The following is a 13,942-nucleotide window of genomic DNA, read 5'->3' as shown; positions in this document are numbered from 1 at the left end:
TCTCTTTATTTGAGTGAAGATGACACCTGGAAAGAAGGGGAGAATTCTGTGAATTCTGCAGAATGATGTTTCTAGCTAATCAGAGAGAACAGGGGTTAAAAGCCCCTGCAGTTCTGTGGGATTTTTGCTCTGGGTTCTGCAAACCTGCAGGTTTGGGGTGCCCAACCAAAGCTTGCTGCTGGTTCTGTGCACACAGAGCACAGACCAAAGGTTCTTCAGTTCAAATTGTATTTTCTGCTCTCCTGCCTGGCACTTTCATGCCATGTAAAGGGACATTTATGGCACGGGAATTGCTCACAGGACTCCAGCCTGATCCACAACCCCCACCTGGGCAGGACCAGTGACTCCTGTGCATCCCCAGAGTGAAAGAATTGGGGCTTTTATATCCAGCTTGGGGGCAAAAATAAATAAATAAAATTGAAATAATTTTTTTCTACATGAGATGAGATTGAACTGAATAAAGCACATTCAGAGACATGACCCCCATGGTCACACAGGTGACACAGGTGTGAGACAGGGGCTTTATCAGAGCACAGGGAATAAATTATGAGATCAGCTGACTTCATACTGCTGGGATTCCCTCAGGAATAGTATTTAAGAAATTTTCAAATAGTAATTATGATCTTGGTACTCAGTTTTATCATAGAGGTTTTGGGTTGGAAGGGACATTAAAGCTCTTTTCCATCCCTCTCCTGCCATGGGCAGGGACAATTTCCCTTATCCCAGGGTGCTCCAAGCACAAACACAAACACAGACACAGAGGGGTTGTGGCTGTGGGACTGAGCCCATGGTGAGGGGAACAGCTCTGAATTCTGGACAGTCACACACTCCTCGAGAATATCAGTGAGGAACTGGATTCGTGATAGCTCCACCTCTTCTGGATAACACACCCTGGCCTTTACTGGCAGCTTCAGCAGCTCAGCAGTTCTGAGAACACAAAAACAGGAAATTCTGCAGCAGCCCTGACGGAGGCTGAAGATGCAAAAAGATTCCTTAAAGAAGTGTCATTTTCTGAAAACTAATTATCAGAAACCTCGAAGAAGAAGAAGAATAAACCTCTTATCAGCACTCTTTGCTTTGACTTCATCATTTCCTATTAAATCTGTCACCTGCTGAAGGGCAGAGGAAAAACCTCCTGCACAGGAAGCACCAGAGATTTGACTTTAAACCGGAAAGGGACAAAGTCCAAATTCCTTCTTTATCAGAGGCAGGGTGAGCAGGTGCTGCAGAATGCAGCAGTGCCCCTTCACCCACCTTCCCACACAGCAAGGTCCTTCATTCTGATCACAGGGCACAGGGAATGGCCCTGAACACCATTTAAAGCACAATTAGAATTTTGCAGACTCATCTTTGTTCACCATTTTCAGGGATGGTTGTGATTACTTCATTGGAGCTGTTTGGAAAACACAGGGGAAGTGGGGATTGAGCTGCAGATTTTCACTTTTTTTTTGCTGTCAGCAGTTTTGAGTCCATTGGAAAAATAGATTCTGAGTTGGTATAGGCTGAAATTTTATTAATTCAGTAAATGGGACTGAAGTAGCCCAGAATGTTGGGACTCTGTCATCACAGGAATTTTTTTCTCTGCAGCTTTTGAGCCTGGCAATGGCTACCATGAGTGAAGGAGAAGAATTGCTTGTGAAAGAATTGCTTGTAAAATTGAGCTGAAACAATGTTTTTTCTATTTTTTTTTATTATTATTTTTAACCACTGCTTCAGAAGGCACATAATTATCAAATGTCCTGTTCAGGAACCCTTAATCAAACTCAGTAATCAAGGCTAGATAACTTTATTACTCCCTGTTTATTGCCACAAAATGCTGCATCAATATTCACAACCCCAGTGACAGAGCAGAACCAGTCTTAGCTGTTATAGAAAAAATTCTCTCAACCCCAAGAACCAGGACTGGGCCACACCAGAAGGATTTTGGTGCTTCCAGCAGTGAGTGGAGCAGCCCTGCCAGAGACACAACCACACAAATTTAATTTGGAATTTGTGGGATTATTCCCCTGGAGCTTGTAGGGTTGTTCCCCCAGAATTTGTGGGGTGGTTCCCCTGTGGTTTTGGGATGATTCCCCTGGATTGGTTGGTTCCCCTGGTGTTTTTGGGGTGATTCCCCTGGGTTGATTCACTGTGGTTTTGGGATGGTTCCCCTGGATTTTGTGGGATAATTCCCTTGTATTTTGTGAGGTGACTCCCTGTGGTTTTGGGGTGATTCCCCTGGATTTTGTGGGATGAATCCTCTGGGTTTTGTGGGATGATTCCCCTGGATTTTGTGGGGTGAATTCTCTGTGGTTTGTGGGGTGATTCCCCTGTGGTTTGTGGGGTGAATCCTCGGAATTTGTGGGATGATTCCTCTGGAGCTTGTAGGGTTGTTCCCCCAGAGTTTGTGGTGTGATTCCCATGGATTTTGCAAGGTGGTTCCTCTGTGGTTTGTGGGGTGAATCTCTGTGGCTTGTGGGATGATTCCCCTGGATTTTGTGGGGTGGTTCCCCTGGTGTTTATGAGGTGATTCCCCTGGTTTGATTCACTGTGGTTTTGGGATGGTTCCCCTGGATTTTGTGGGGTAATTTTCCTGGATTTTGTGGGGTGGTTTCCATCTGGTTTATAGGATGATTCCCCTGTGCTTTGTAGGATGATTCCCCTGGATTTTTCAGGGTGGTTCCTCTGTGGTTTGTGGGGTGAATCCTCTGTGGTTTATGGGATGATTGCCCTGGATTTTGTGGGGTGATTCCCTGTGGTTTGTGGGATGATTCCCCTGGGTTGATTCCCTGTAGTTTTGGGGTGGTTTGCTTGGATTTTGTGGGGTGATTCCCCTGGAATTTCTGGGATGATTTCCCTGGATTTTGTGGGTTGGTTCCCCTGGTGTTTTTGGGGTGATTCCCCTGGGTTGATTCACTGTGGTTTTGGGATGGTTCCCCTGGATTTTGTGGGGTGAATCTTTGGAATTTGTGGGATGATTCCCCTGGATTTTGCAGTGTTTCCTTTGTGGTTTGTGGGGTGAATCCTCTGTAGTTTATGGGATGATTCCCTGTGTTTTTGGGGTGGTTCCCTGGCAGTACTGGGCAGTTTCTTGGCTCCATCCCCCCCAAACCCCCCCTTTGGGAAGTGCTGCCCACCTGCACCCAGCACATCCCTCTGCTCTCCCACCTTTTTACTGGGAGCCAAAATGTGCCCTTGGCCACCTAACTCAGCCCTGAAAGCAAAAAATAACTCTGACCTCCTCAAACATCTATTTCAAGGTGAATGGCAGTGCTCAAATGTGAATTTTAGTACAGGGGGACATTTATCACAGAAATAACAAGTTTTTAAATTGCTGGGAAGGAGGGGATGTGACACTAAAACCTCTGAGAGACCCAAACAGGGCTGGTATTGAGAGTTTTGATGTGAAAAAAATATGGATTTTATCAGCATCAGAAAAAAATCTTTCTTGATTAAGGAAATTTTGAAATATTCTTTCTTGGGTTAATCTTGAGAGAGGTTGTCTCTGTTTTATTGATTCTCAACAAACAAAATTCTCAGCATCTCTTAAGTTTGTGGCTGCCTTGATTAGTGCAAAGAGGTGAAGAAATGGTGCAAAAGAAACCTGAATTCTGTGTTCAGAGCACACAGGGCTGTGGCAAGGTGAGGGTTAAGGGAAATCTCCTTTTTTTTGTGAGTCAGTCACAGAGCTGACCTGCAGTGATGTAACATAATATGGACACGGAGCCTTTCACAAACGTCACTTTGAAACAAAGCATGTGCTTTTAGAGAAAGTTGTTTGTTTTAACTGAGCCCAAAATCAAGCATTCATCATCTTGTCTCCTGTACAGCATATTGTTCTAGCTTGGAAAAAAAAAACTGAAACTAAACCATATGCTGAAAGGGGAAGAATTCAGAAAAAATTTCCTCACTTTCCATCCAGTCTGTGCCTCGTTTTTTTGAGCTTCAAGGAGGGGGAAATGTAATTGCTGTAGACAGGGTAAAGATGGAAGTTGCTATTTCCACTCCTTTACACAGAGTAGGTGCTTTCAAGAACTTGGAAACAAACATTGCACTAAAAATTACTGCTGGTTACTGGCAGAATTGCTTGTGAATGTGTGTATGGGAGGCTGGAAATAGAATGGAGGGGTTTGCAGAACGTGTTCCTCAGCCTTGTTGTTCACAGATGCAGCTTTGTTCTTACGGGCACTCGGCTGCCAAGAATTTCCTCAGCAGCTCCTGATTATGCAGCTTCAAATTTGGGGGGTTCTGCTTGTGATTTCTGCAAGAAGGGAGTATTTTATAAATGATCCTTTGGCACTGAGATGTGGTGGAGGTCACCCCGAATTGATATTGTTTCTCGTTTTCAGCTTCTCCTTCACCTTGAATTAGCTCTCAATTGACTCCTCATAGGATTGTGCTGTTAGTTCCTATAAAAGGTGGAAAATAAAATGTTAGTTTGGAGCTGGGTTTGGGAGTTTAGGGACAAATCATTGTTTTTGTGGAATAGTGCCTGTTTTCAATTTGTTGTTGGACTCCACATATCAACCACATTTATCTGAGTACTTTTTTATATCTGACTTCTTATTACATTTAGTTGCTCTCTGCCCTGCCAACAAGAGAACACAAAGTGCTCCTGAAAGATCTCAATTTGCAATCTGAGATAGTTAAAACTAATGTAGCAGCCTAGTTATTATCACCAACAGCCATCTCAGATATTTAAAGACTTTTACTCCAGTTGTTAGCCTGAATTTAAAGTTTGCTGTTAACTGCCTATAGAAAAAAATAAATTAAAATTAATCAGCAGCTTTTGCAAGTTAATGCAGTGTTGACTTCAAGTCAGACAGCTCCAGGAGGAGAATGCTTTATTCTTCCTACACTTATTTATCCTTCTTGGATGTCTTGGTGGTTTTTACATTCAAGGCAGAGCTATTTAGACAACAAGGAGCTACAGGCACAGTTTAATTCCCCTTTTCCCAGTGTTTATGACACCTGAGCTGTTTCTCACCCAGCTTTGCTGGAGCCCTGATTTCCCTGTGGCCATTCAGGTGAGAGATGCCCACACTTAGGCAAGACAGGCTTTTCCTTTTTTCCTTTTCCTTTATTTTCTTTGCTTGTTGCTCATTAAACTTTCATCCTCAGAAGCTGTTTCTGATTTAAAACCTGGCCCACGAGGAGGTTTAGGCTGGGCCAGGTGAGGAAAAGCTCAGCTCAGGTGGGAGAGGGAAGGTGCCCACCTGAGCTGGACTGCAGAACCACCTGCAGGACCTGCCTGCTGTGAAAATTAAAGATTGAGCCGAGGAAACAATCCTGGCTATTGAAAATCAGATTATTGTGTGCACTGGCAGGGCAGCCCTGGACACATGGACACTATTAGAGGCAGAAATCAAACACCAACATGTGTTAGGCTGAAGGAGCTCACTGCTGAGCAGGGCAGCTCTTGGGTTTATTTTTATATCAAAAGGTGAGCAAGATTTGCAGCTTTTTTAGGCTGCTCCAGTGCTGGTTACCTGGAATTCTGTGTGATTCTCACAAATTCCAGTCTAACAAATGCCAAATACAGTTGTCTGGTTTTTTTTCATGAAAAATCTGATGCATGAACCTGGGCTCACACAAAGCCCTGTCACTCTTTCAGTGTGTGGCAGGATAATTTAGATTTTTTTTTTTGCTTTTACTGTCCTTAAATGGGTGCACACCAGGACTCCCCAGACTGAGCCCAGCAGCACCACAGAGTGCAGAACAGAGCAGAGCTGCCAATCTCTCCCAGGACCATGAAATCCTGCAGACACTTCCTGAATTACTCAGGAAATGACAATTGTGGAAGTGCTGTGGGCAGAGCAGGGAGAAGCCCAGTCCCAGATCTGAATAATCCCAATCCCTGTGAGGGCAGGGATCCCTCCTGGCTGCCACCATCCCAGCAATATTTCACTTCCCCAGCCCTGCAGCAGCTCAGTCCCATCCCTGCAGCTCTCTGGGCTCTCCTTTGTGCTGGGAGGGTTTGGGCTCCATCCTGGCACAGACTCTGCAAAAAATCCCTGCTCTTATTGCACCATTGGGAAATTAGCCATTATTTATTATATATATTATATTATATATATAATATATATTATATTTTAATTATATATATATTTAATTATATATATTATATAATTATATATATTTTTAAACCCCACTTTATCAAATTTTGCTGCTTTTTTTTAAATTTATTTTTTTTTACCATAGCCCTGCAGTTAATCTATAATGATGTTAGTTTGGTTGAAGTTTTATCAAGGCAGTTGAGAGCACCCTGTGGATTTCTGAGCTCAATAAAATCTCAGTGCCCTGCAATTCTGTTTGACACAGAACTTCTTCATCCTGCAAACTCAACCTCAGCAATAAAATCTGGATGCTGCTTTTCTGACAGGGCAGGGATGGGTTGTTCTGTGCTAAAACACATTTTCTATGAAGTGTTCTGTCAGTGTGAGCACACTCTCCCCATCCTGGCATTCCTGGCACCTCAAGGATTAAGTTCCCATAAGCACAGATGAAATAATTTCTTCCAGGACTACATGCATGTGGTAATGTCATTGTTACACAACTCAGCTTTAAAATAACGACAGGAAGTGCTAAATAATCAAATTAATTCTTCCTTGCCTCCACCACTATTTTTGCTGATGATAAATTGAAAAGGTGAAAATATTTTTTAAAAATATGTAAAAAAAATAGATTATATTCTGTCCTAACACTGACATGACATCAAAAAGAATTTTGTTATCTCCCCTTCCCCATCCCCTGACCAGTTTCTGTCCCTGCTCTCACACAGCAAAATGTTCTTTAATTAATGTTCAGTGGCATGAGCTGAGCTTTGGAGCAGCAGCCCAGCCTTTCACAGCTCTGCAGGCTGATCAGAGTTTCCAGCCATCCCCACATCACTGAGTTTCCTTTGAACATTGCCTCACATCACTTCTCCCTTCCCCATCTCTCTCTCCAATGCCAGTAGAGGGCACTTGGATTTAATTTCTTGCACGGTTCAGGCTCTAAAACTATTCCAGCAGTTGCACTCACAGGTTTGTTTGGGTTTTTGTCCTGTGTCCCATTCATGGAAACGTGCAGGGAAAACCCAAACCCCAACCAGGCAATAATCCCAAAATGTGCAATCCCAAAATGTGCAATCCCACAATGTGAGATCCAAAATGTGCAATCCCAAAATGTGTGATCCCACAATGTGAGATCCCAAAATGTGTGATCCCAAAATGTGTGATCCCAAAATGTGCAATCCCACAATGTGAGATCCAAAATGTGAGATCCCAAATCAGGGTCAGGATGCAGGGAGGAGCTGGGGATGCTCTGCAGGGCTCTCCTCAGTGGTGCTGGATTCCTGGGGAGGATCTGTGTATGGGGGGAGGATAATGAGAGGCTCCTCTGAGATGTTTTCTGAGCAATTTCTGCACAGCTCTGGGTAAATAAACTTCTGCAGCCTCAGCAGAGCCAGCTCAGCACCCCCAGCCTTCCCTCTTCATCCTCTGCCTGTTTTCTGGGGATGTTCTGATGTTTTCCAGCATTTCCAGTTCAGGCTGCAGGTTGTGTCTGTTCAGGTTTGCTGTCCATCCTCCCCTCCCTGATGAAGAATAAAGCAAATTGAAATGGTTTAACCCCAATTCCTGGCCCAGAGAGCTCCTGTTTGGCACTGATGGGTCTCACTGGGGTTTCCTTTGGTGCCTTTGCTGTTAAAAGCTGATGTGGGGCAAACAAAAGCCAAGGAGGGCTGGGAAAGGGGAAATGAGAGACTGATCCTTGCAAAAACTGATGAGCTTAGGGCAAAAAAAAAAAAATAATGCAACCAAAACTAAAGATGTAACTGCACAGTGTGAGGAGAATGCTAAGCAAGCACCACAGAAGGGTTTTAAATTAAAAAGAGAGAGGAAAACTTAGAATAAATGCCTGATGTATATGAAAAGTTATATTCCCTGCTCCATTCTCCCTTTGTCTCTCAAATGCAGAAGAAACAAAAAGGTCAGGAGCGATTTGGTCGATACCATAACACGGAAGTGACTTTTTGTGCTGCTGTGAATGTGGTATTGTTCTTCTCTTGCTGTCCCCTTCAGAGTCAGAATGAAATTAAAACAATGCTGTGATGAGGGGGACAAAGCCCGTGCTGGAGAGGAAATGTGCTCACCTGAGAGCCTCACTCTGCTTTGAAGAAAAACTGCTGCTGGTGCTCACAGAAGCTGCTCAGGAAGCGTTTGCAGCCTGCCTGAGCCCTGCAAGCCCTGAGCTTTTTAAAATTCTCTCCAGCAGGAAAGCTGGGACCTTGTGGAAATGACTGAAGGGTTTTGTGCAAAACTGGAATTGTGTGGCTGGCTGACAATGGTACATGGTGAAGCAAAGGCAACTATTTGTGATTTAATGTGATTTACAGGCCATAAATGGATTTATTTCCATTTGTGCAGGCAGGTGTGTGCTTCCAGCTCAGGCAGCAGCCAGGGAGCTGCATGGGGCCATGGGAGATCCTTAATTACCTGGCTATGGATAGAGTTAATTAGGTATTGGTGCAATCATAGAACCAATCATGGCTCAATCATGTTATTAGAGGTATTGATGAGGGGTCAGAGGGGTAACTGGGAGCCTTGGGTTATCAATGTGGGGTTACTGGGGTAACTGGGAGCCTTGGGTTGTAAATGTGGGGTATACTGGGATCCTTGAGTTATTAATTTAAGATACACTGGGGTAACTGGGATCCTTGAGTTGTAAATGTTAGGTATACTGGGAACCTTGGGTTATTAATGAAAGACACACTGGGATAACTGGGATCCTTGAGCTATTCATGTAGGGTTACTGGGGTAACTGGGATCCTTACCTTGTTGTGTGTAACCCCAGCTGATTAACTCAGTGGAATCAGTGGCTTTTCAAAAGTTTTCTTCTCCTTCCCAAAGTCTTCACAGTCCCACCCTAAACTGCATCTTGAAAATTCATTTTCCAGCATTATTTCCAGTGCAAACTCACCTGAGTTTGAGAAGCACACTCTGCATCAGCAGTTATGTGCTCCCAGCAAAAAGCAAAACTTTTCATGTCCCACACTGGCCATAAATTGGAGAGGGGATTTCTTTCTAAAGCATCTTCTGCCCAGCAGGTCACACATCAGGGTTGTAATTTGAGGCTGTGGTTTGCAGGATCTCTGAGATTTCCTGAGACTGGAGATGGTGAAATGCTTCTAAACCTAATTTATATTTCAGTTTAGTAATGGAAAATGTGCATTTGGAGCTGTCCCTTTAGACAGAGGGATGTTCCCACTCTGCTGGGGCTCCTGGTACCAGTGTCAGCATTCTGGTTCAGGCAGGGATGAGTCAGGGATCCAGAACAAATTTTGTGTAAAATGAGGCAAATCTGCAGGTTCTTCACTGGTTCTGACAGGAGCATCACTGCTCTGAGATTTCTCTGCTGCTAAACAATAAAAGGCTCCAAACTTTGTTCTTCTTCCCTTTAAATGTCACTCAGTGTCTCACTTTACCATTTAATACTTCAATCAGTTGCACTTAGGCAGTTTAGATGAAAAATAATATTTTATGGAATCAGACAAAATAAAGCATTTGGAATTGACCACAGCCATCATGAATAATCTAATTTAACCCTTTTTTATTTAAAAATCACCTGATTCTAATTGATTTATTCCCAATGATTTGTCAAATAATTTGTGCAAACTGTGATTTTTCCACAGGCCCAGGAGCAGCTTCACATGGTTCAGATTTGTGTCACACGATCAGGCACGAGTCACATTCTGTTATTTGTGTTTCCTGTTTGATGACAGAAATAAGAGATTTGCAGGTCTGGCACATTATCTGATCTAGCATGCAAATCAGCCCCAGCTTCTGAGAGCTGAGCCAGGAGCACTTTCTCTGCTCCTGTCCCACCCTGAACCAGGCTGGCTTCAGGAGCTCCTCTGGAGCCGATTTCCCTCCTGGAGAACAACTCTGCACAAACCTTTCTTCTTTGGCTTAACTCTCCATCTCAGCAGTGGTTAATTTGATTTAACACATCAATTTCGTGTATCATGGGCCAGCTTCTTTGTCCCCCTGTGCAAAGCAGTTTGAGGATTCCATGGGAGCAGCTCCATGTACATTTGGGGGTTTTGCCACTAAATTCACAGCCCAGTGTGGAATCACAGAATGGCTTGGGTGGGAAGGGACCTTAAAGATCTGCTCACCCCACCCTGAACCTGTGACATTATTTGTACATGAAAATCAACTCCTAGAAAGTATTTATTTAACAATTCTGCTGGAATAAACTCCTCTTTGCTCTGAGGTGGCAGCAGAGCCTGCAGTGGATGTCCCAGGGCTTGCTTGGATCATTTCTGCATTTCAGGATCAAAGCTGTGGGATGAGATCTTCATGGCAAAGCTGGGTCCGTGCTGTGTTTGGGGTTTGTTTGCTTTATTCTCTCCCTCTCTGGAGCGAGCTGGTTGCACTTGGAGAGCAGGAGGAACTCTCAGCATCGCCCTCATCTCCTGCTGGAGCCACTTTGGGGAACTTTTGGAGGCTGCTGTTGCTGCCCAGCCTTATTTCATCTTGTGCCAGTCTCTAAAGCTTACACACATCAAATATTTTAGGTTGTTGTCATATCCTCCCTTAGTCATAAACTGCTCAAATCACACTCATCCAACCTTTCTCTTGCTGTCTTCTTTTTGCTTTTTAATAGCTTAATTTACTTAATTTGCTTTCTATTCCCTGAATTAGCAATGAGCTCTATAAACAGATAGGTATTGAGCAGGGGGAAGGAGCAATTTGAAAAATCAATATTAAAAGTAATTTTAATTGAAAGTATTAAGACTGTTTTTTTTAAATTCTGTCTAAAGATTGCAACAGTTGTGCAAATTAATCCTGGGGGTGGGGGAAGTTGTGTGATTTTGTTCTGTGTTATTTTAACGACCCTCTACCAGCCAGTTCAGACTCCTGAATGGTTCTAAAATTAGTCAGTGACTTGTGTTAATTTTTTTTTCCTGATGGCGATTCACTTTGAGCACACTTATGATTTATGTGAGATAATAATAATGATAATAAATAATAATATAGATAATAATAATAACAATAAATTGTCCCTTTCAAACAATAGCCTGGCTTTGGGAGAGGAGCTGGGGCTGGCAGATGATGCTGGAGGGGCTGCCTGGAATTTTGGGCTCGTGCTGGGATGGTTTTGGGGCAGGGATGGGCTTTCCTGTCACTGGGAATTGCTGAGCAGCTCCAGAAATAGCTGGGAATAGGAAATTCCTGCCTCAGGGGAGGAGCAGAACACTCAGAGACTTCGGAGTGAGGGAGGTGGAGCTGAGGTGGATTCTGTCCCCTCGCAGGGTTTGGGGTCTCTGTGCTGGCCCCATGGGGTGATGGGGGTCACACCACGTGGGAAAAAAATTAAAATTAAAAAAAAAAACCCAAAACAAACTCTGATTCATCATTTCTCCCACAAAATCTGCCTTTCCTCCCTGCTTTCCCATCTCTTTTTCAAACACCCAACTGTCAATTAAAAATCGCAGCTTTTCTTCCAGTGGTGGTGGAAATGCAGATTTCTATTAAGAAATGCAGATTTCTATGAGGAAATGCAGATTTCTATTAGGAAATACAGGTTTCTATTAGGAAATACAGATTTCTATGAGGAAATGCAATTTTCTATGAGGAAATGCAGTTTTCTATTAGGAAATGCAGATTTCCTTGAGGAAATACAGATTTCTATGAGGAAATATGGATTTATATGAGAAAATGCAGTTTTCAATGAGGAAATGCAGTTTTCCAGGGGAATATGAGAAACAAACTTTACAGGCAGGGGGAAGGGAGCAACAACAAAGCTCTTTATTCTTCCCTTTCCCCTCCCCCAGGAGAGGGAGGAAGCAGAGGAGTGGTATAGAAGTAGGGAAGAAGAAAGGAATCAAAAAGTAAAGAAAACTTGAAAGTGGAGCAGGGAAAGGAATTTAAAGGGGAACTGCAGGGTTTTAGAGAGATGTCTGAATTCCAGGGGATAATGACAGATGTTTTGATTATAATTGACTTTGATTTTATTGTGCTGCTGATACCAGCTCGGTTCCTGTGGCTGATGGAGAGTGAAAGTCTGGGATAAAGCAGAGAGGAGATGGTGTGTGTGACATCCCTGTGTGACATCCCCATGTCACACCCCGGGCACAGGTGGCTCAGCAAGGCTCCTTCACAAGCTCTGAGCTGGATGTGTGCTGATGAGAGCACCCAGAACCAGCCTGGCTCTGGCTTTGGGGATGAACCCAACCAGCTGTCACTAAAACTCGAAACTCAGGCAGAAAACCTCACCACACCTTGGGGAAGGACAGAGGGAAGGTTTCTATAAGGGAACAGAGCTTTTGTTCCCTCTGTGACTCTCGTCCCCAGCTGGCAGCTTTGCAGTTTCTGTGATTCCTGTGCCCTGCCTTGGTGCACACACGTGTGGGGACACCTGAGCACGCTGGGGCTCAGCCCCCTGCCCTGAGTGCTGCTCTGACACTGGTGCTGCTCTGGCTGCTGATCAGCAAAGGTTGTGTTTTGTGCTGGAAATCACGTGCTGGGCCAGTTGTGGGTGTAAGGGCAGGTTAGGAAATCTGTAATCTGTAATAGAATGTATAATATATATAATGTATAATGTACATTATATATAATATATAATATATAATATATAATACATAATACATAATACATAATATATTATATATTATATATTATATATTATATCATATATTATATATTATATATTATATATTATATATTATATATTATATATTATATATTATATATTATATATTATATATTATATATTATATATTACACATATATATATATTCTATATTATACAGTCTATATTCTATATTCTATATTCTACATTCTATATTCTATTATGTATAATGTATAATATATAATATATGATAGATGATATAAGATATAAGATGTAGGATATAGATATAAGATATTTATAACAATATATAATACGTAGTATATAATATATACTATATAATTAATATATACTATATACTATATACTATATAACATATAATATATAATATATATTATATAATATATTATATATTATATATTGTTTATTATAGATTATATATAATATAATATAATATATAATAGCTATTATATAATCTATAATCTATAATATATTATATATAACATATAATCTATAATCTATAATCTATAATATATAATATATAATATATAATATATAATATATAATATATAATATATAATATATAATATATAATATATAATATATAATATATAATATATACCAGTGTGCTGACCTGGGGCAAATCTCTCCTGACAGATTTTCCTCTTAAATGCTGTTTTTAACCCCAGAGCTCTGTTTTGTTTGTTAGTAATTACTCCTGAGTGCAGCTCAGCACCCTTTTCTCAAGGGTTTGCCATTCACAAAGTTCCCTTTTTTCTTCGCTTGCTCATTCCCAGCTCTCTCTGAGCCCCGGAATGATGAAGTTTTTAAATTTGGCAGCAGAGCCCTGCAGGAATATTGACAAGGCCAGCAGGGAAAGGCAGAGCTGGAGCAGCAGCTGGAGGAGCTGGAGCTGCCCCAGCCTCGTCACAGGCAGCGTGTTTGAAATAACACATCCCACAAACTGGGACTGCCCAACAAACCTGGCTTTGTCAGGAACTCGCTGCCCAGATTGACTTTTGAGCAGCGTGCCCATCTGACCCAAGAGAGTAAAATCCTCTTGGAATAACTGAGAGTGCACCCCCAAAGCTCTCCCACTGCCATTAGCAGCAGCCCATAAATGTTGTTTCCTTCCATCAGATCTGGAGCCATCATCCAGTTTTGAACAGAATCAAAATCTGCTTCTGCCCCATTTGTATTTGGGCCTGAATTTCTGCTCTGGGAGCTCTTAAAGCTCAGGCTCAGTGACAACACCGCTGAAAACTCAAACCAGGAGGGTTCCTCATTCCTGGCTCCTCCCTGCAGGGCAGAACCCTTGGTTTTTGACAATGACCTGTGCAAGCATTCC

The sequence above is a fragment of the Catharus ustulatus genome, chromosome 17 (assembly GCF_009819885.2).
Source record: "Catharus ustulatus isolate bCatUst1 chromosome 17, bCatUst1.pri.v2, whole genome shotgun sequence".
NCBI classification, from domain to species: domain Eukaryota; kingdom Metazoa; phylum Chordata; class Aves; order Passeriformes; family Turdidae; genus Catharus; species Catharus ustulatus.
Note: the sequence above shows the minus strand (reverse complement) of the source record.